We start from the raw sequence: 6093 nt of genomic DNA, 5'->3' as shown, positions 1-6093 counted from the left end.
GTGTGTGTGAGAGAGTCTGTGTGTGAGAGAGAGTGTGAGAGAGAGAGAGAGTGAGTGTGAGAGAGTGAGTGTGAGAGAGTGAGTGTGAGAGTGAGTGTGAGAGAGTGAGTGTGTGAGAGTGTGAGAGAGAGTGTGAGAGAGAGTGTGAGAGAGAGTGAGAGAGAGTGTGAGAGAGTGTGAGACAGTGTGAAAGAGAGAGAGTGTGAGAGAGAGAGAGTGTGAGAGAGTGTGTGAGAGAGAGTGTGTGAGAGAGAGTGTGTGAGAGAGAGAGTGTGAGAGAGAGTGTGTGAGGAGCGTAGAACTGGGGTGCGATTTCGGCACTGGTTGAAGCTGATCAGCAAATCTGACACAAAAGAATGCAAGTGCCACGAGGGCTGTGAGGGGGCTGGGCAACGATGTCAGCATTCACGAGCAGATGGTCCTGTTTATGACCTGCAGCGTGTGAAGTGCTGGTGGCAAATGGACTCAAAGCGGCCGGTCGCTTTGATGTTCTTGGCTTGTCTTGCTTGGTGGGAGGGTAGGGGGCAGATTTCTGTGCACGCACATTTCTCACATGAACTGCATGGAATCCGCAGTGTTTAGAGTTTTGAAAGTCACTTACTATATATCTCGCCTAACAATGCTTACGCATTGCTTCAACGAGACCTAAAAAAGTGCGCAATTTGCGATAATTTTCTGCGAAAAGAAATTTCATGCATCAGGCCTTATGTCCTTTCTGGAGTACAGATTATAAAAATATATATTTCTAATACATTTTGAGCAACTTTATGTTATCTTTGACCCTGTACAGCGCTAGCTCTGTGCTCTTGGAATGCCATATACATACATACAGGCTGCCAGATTGCATGACAAATATTTTAGTGTATACTTGCAATTCACAAATTACATAATCAATCCTCTGGGTCTTTTTGATCCATTGTTACTGCCAGTGTTCCAAAACCTGTCTTTTCCACTTTGGTTTGATTATGAGCGCCCATTAGTTGAAATAGTTAGTGAATGTAGTCTATGAAATCTGACACTAGTGCTTTGAATTGATAAGGCGCATTAATTATTGCCTGTCTCTAGTTTTGCCATGACAATTGGGAATAACATGACCATGTCCCGGTATTTTTCTCTGTTTTTTTTATTCTTTAAAGTCTGCAAGTTTGACCTGCTAAAAATGTAACCAGTGGTGAAGATTTTAATAAAATTGGTGATTACGGCACTTATACTAAATTCTGACCGGTTCAATTATGTAGGCCCTCATTACTGCTGGGAAGGAGATTATTATTCATTGGGATAGAAATGTAAAAGGTATAAGAATGTTCGTGCATTACAAGTTGTATCCTTTAAATGGGGCACAACTTGCTTATTTTATTGCTTTGCGCATTAAACTCCACATGTTCCAGTATTTAACAGGTATTTTTCCAGCTAGAATTAGGCGGGTTTTTCTTTCCAAAATTTAACCGAGCAAAATTGCGAGGCATGTTGTAACTACCACAAAAGTTGTACCCCCGATTGCACAGGGATCGGAAAAGAAATGTCTGTTGACGGCCTTAAAAATCTTCTCTTCCTTCGCCTGTTAAAGTTCCGAATGTTAGTGGTAATATCAGTGAAACCCACTAGAGGGGAGGAAAGGACTACATAGGCAGATATACCTGTTAATAACCGGAATCACTGTATCAGCCAAGTATTACAAATTCATTTATGACAAATAATAATTAGCAAAAGCTCTTCAGCTTGTCATGTGCAACGAGCGCTGGGAGGGGACTGGGCAACGATGTCAGCATTCACGAGCAGAAGGTCATGTTTATGACCTGCAGCGCGTGAAGTGCTGGTGGCAAATGGACTCAAAGCGGCAGGTCACTTTGATGTTCTTGGCTTGTTTTGCTTGGTGGGAGGGGTGGGGGGCGGATTTCTGTGCACGCGCATTTCACGTGAACTGCATGGAATCTGCAGTGTTTAACTTTTGAAAGTCACTTACTATATATCTCGCCGAACAATGCTTACGCATTGCTTCAACGAGACCTAAATATTAGTGAGCTGCTGAGTTCCTCCTAGGCCCAACAAATGCAGTTCTCAGCAGTGGGCAAGGATGATAGAGTCAGCTCTCACCCCCTTGTTCCCAATTATGAACTGTTCAAGAACCTCTACTGAATAATTATGACAATTGCATCAACAATGCAAGCTGGATCCCCTCATGCTTCAAAAGTTCATACGCACCAGTAGAAGGCTCGTGAAGACATGGAGGAACAAGAAAACTCCGGAAGCCCACACCTTTCAATGCAGCCACCTCACACCGCCGACTCATCAAAAACAAAAGGAAGGCAGCCCTCCAAGACAGAATCACCAACAAGGCACACAATAGCAAAGAACTCTTCAGCATCATCAAGGAGTTCACCAAACCCAACACAGCAAGGCCACAAAAGTTTCACCCTTCCTAGACCTCTGCAACAGACTCAGCACCTTCTTCTACCACAAGATCAAGAATATAGGACAACTTCGACACCCAAGACCACACCACTGCAGCAGCAACCCCCCAACCGACCCTGACCCCCCCCCCCAACCGACCCTGTACAGCTGGTCCCCACTCACCACGAACAACGCCATAAATGACCATAATAAGCATACACCCCAGAGGTGCCCTGGTGGGAGCAGACCTGCTACACATGCTGTGGCAGTGCCCGCAGATCCAGGCATACTGGCAGACTGTGCTACAGATTTTAGAAAAATGCACAGCTATGCCAATACCGCACACCTGGGAGGCAGGCCTCCTAGGCCTGTACCGACAGACCAAACAAAATAAAGTGCCCTCTCGCTTCTGGGACCTCGGCCTCCTCACAGCCAAAAGGCTGATAACGAAACACTGGAAGCGAGCCACTCCACCCCTGACGGAGCACTGGAGCACCTCCCTAGACAATTGGGCGAAGGCAGAAAGTACCACTCTGCACAGTGAGGAAACGGCGGGACGGCGACAGTTCCCGATCGCGGCACTATGGGACGCGACGCTCAGCTCCTTTCACAAGGAATGCCAGCTAGTGAGGCACCCCCAGCACGACCCCCTCCCCCCCCAGGGGGGACCAGGAGACACAGGATGGAGAGGGGGACACATAGGCCACAACCTTGTCACCACCGGCAGAACCACACATGATCACCCCGACAGCATAGACACAGTGTCGGCAGCCGACTCTCCATGACGACTACCTGGGCGCTGTCCCGCCCAACACTTTCCACGCTCCTGACGCCCACCCCCCCCGCCAGCCCGCTACCCTCCCTGACACAGGACCCGCACCCATAACTGCGCCTTGATAATATCCACGAGCACCCTAAGCATCGACGCGCCTTCAATGCAACACACACGCACACCACACTCTCGGAATTAGGGACCACACCCTCCCTTTTCCCTATTCCCCCTGGTTTTTTCTCCCTTTCACTGTTTATAATGTTATGTTTTCTCCTTTGCCACGCAAACATGGGTGGGAAGTATGTAGTACACTACTAGCGTGATGTATGAAGTAATACAATGCTATGTGATATACTGTGCCCCGCAACCATGACAGACATCCCCGGGATGTGAAGATGTGTAAGATGTATCTTGCAAGTGTTCTTATCTCCTGTGATTTTCAATAAAGGATATTTAAAAAAAAAAAAAAAAAAAGCATACACCCCAGAGCACCTTCGGAACCCTGCCTGCACCGCATCTTACACAGAGCAGCCTCCTCCATGCCACATGAGCTATGTCGAACCATCAACTGCTCCCTCGAGACCGCCACCTTTACAGACAACTGGAAACACGCAGAGATCAACCCCATCCTGAAGAAATCCTCTGTGGACCCGACGGACCTCAAGAACTTCAGGCTCATCTCTCTGTTCCCCTCCCCTGCCAATGGCAACGAAAAAGCCATCAATGCCCAGCTTGCGGACTTTATTGAAACCACCCACATCCAATTCGGATTCCGAAGCACTCATAGCACATGACTTCCATACTCGCCGCCCCACTGATGACATACGCTCCCTCCACCACCAGGGCAAAACCGTGGCCCTTGTCCTACTGGACCCTTTCGGTGGCCTTCAAAACCGTCTTTCAACACACCCTAGCCACAAGACTCCACAACACTGGTATCCGAGACGAGGCCCTGAACTCGATCCGCTCCTTACTCATCGGCAGAGCACAAAGGGTTAGACTCCCACCGTACCTCTCGAAACTGACCGGGATCAGCTGTGGAGAACCCCAGGGCTCCTCACTCAGCCCCACCCTCTTCAAAGTCTACATGGCCCCACTCTAATCCATCGACAGAAACCACAGGCCCAACATCGTCTCATACAGCTATGTCACCCAGCTGATCCTCTCCCTCATCAAAGAACCCACTGTCGCCAGGAACAACTTCCATAAAGGAATAAAAGACGTCGCTGACTGGAAGAAGGACAGCTGCCTGAAGCTCAACTGCACAAGACAGAAATCTTCATCCTGGGAGCCTCCCCGGCTGCTTGGAACTGCTCTGTTCTAGGGAGTCACCCTATCCCCATGAACAACGCTCAAAACCTCTGCATCATACTGGACTCCTCGCTCACAATGGACTGCCAGATAAACAGTCTCCTCTGCCTGCTTCAACACACTCCGCCTGCTTAGAAAGACCTTAAGATGGATCCCCACTGAATCCAGGAAGACAGTCACCCATACCCTCATCAGCAGCAGTCTTGCCTATGGCATCGCACTCTACACAAGCATCACGCAGAAACTCCTCCGAAGACTCCAGAACCTGCATCAAGACTAATCGTCAACATCCCCCGGCGCAGCCACATCACTCAACACTTCTGTGACCTCCACTTGCACCCAGTCGACAGAAGAATAACCTTCAAACTCCTCACCCAGGCACACAAGGCCCTTCACAGCGCCGGACCGGCATATCTGAATCTCCGCCTCACAGTTCACGTACCCAACAGACACCCCCACTTCACCCAGATTTCCCTGGCTACCATCCTACGAATAGGCAAAACCAGAACCAGAGGAATGGTTTTCTACCTCGCCTCCAAGACATGGAAAACCCTTGCCCATCCCCCTCAGGAAATTACCCTCGCCGACACAATTCAGGAAGGACCACATGACCTGGCTCTTCAGATGAATTCAGCACTTCGTCTGATCCGCTGCCCCCCCCCCCCCCCCCCCACACACACAGGCCTTGAGACCCTCACATGTGATTAGCCGTGCTTTACAAATCCTAATTGATTAGGTGCAAAGAGACAGGAAAAATAAAAACATACAAAAAATATGCAATAGCTTACTTTACAAAACAATAGGCCCATGCCCTGAACAGGAATCAACTCATGAGGGAGGGCATACATTATCCACCCCACCAACGAAGTGCAAGGCTGGGGATATAATACAATTACCCCACATTAGACCAGTGAAGAAAAAGCGATGAAATGGAAAATGTCCCTCCCTGCCCCTTGGAATAAAGAAAGAAAGTGCTTCCTTTTGGCCTGTCTGAGGTAGGAGGGAATTAAAAAACTCTAAAGACCCCCTCTGCCTTAGGGAGTCACATATGAAATAATCTCATACACCCTGTCCTATACCGGTCCTGCGATAAAGTGGGCCAGGAAACTACAAAGCTGCCACTGCTCTTAGAAAAATATATGGGGCAGGTAAACAAAAATACCCCAGCCCGCTGCTCCATCATATTTTGGGGGAAAAAGTTATTCCCACCTCACCTTTAAGCAAGGCAAGAAAAAAGATGCCAAATATTTCCCCCACATTTAAGCAAGATGCGGACCACAAAGTTACTTCCCCAAACGTGATTATTGCTAGGGAGAAGAGCGCAATTATCCCCATTTGGCAAAGTGGGGTTTCAGCCATTGTCTCACTGTACTTGGTCAATGTGAAGAGCGAATCGAGTCATAGGAAGCCCCACAGGCTTTGGATAGGTCAAGTAGTTTTTTTCAACTCTTCCCAAAAGGCAGCCTGACAAGGCTGGGAATGTTTATATATTTGTTATGTATGGCTCTCATAGACAGCCTCCATCACTTATATCAGTTTCTAAATACCATATCTCACTGCTATAACAAGTAACGGTTGATAACAAAACATTCTACCTACTGCTGCTACGCCAAAGGACT

At 48.2% G+C, this 6093-nt stretch overlaps 1 protein-coding gene across 1 annotated transcript in view; it reads right to left on the bottom strand.

Moving 5' to 3' along the window:
- ZNRD2 (zinc ribbon domain containing 2) overlaps positions 1 to 6093 on the bottom strand; it is a 91809-nt gene that overhangs the window by 64885 nt on the left and 20831 nt on the right. The window lies entirely within an intron of this gene.

The sequence above is a fragment of the Lissotriton vulgaris genome, chromosome 9 (genome assembly GCF_964263255.1).
Source record: "Lissotriton vulgaris chromosome 9, aLisVul1.2, whole genome shotgun sequence".
Classification (NCBI taxonomy): domain Eukaryota; kingdom Metazoa; phylum Chordata; class Amphibia; order Caudata; family Salamandridae; genus Lissotriton; species Lissotriton vulgaris.
This window is presented reverse-complemented; position numbering and strand designations above follow the sequence as displayed.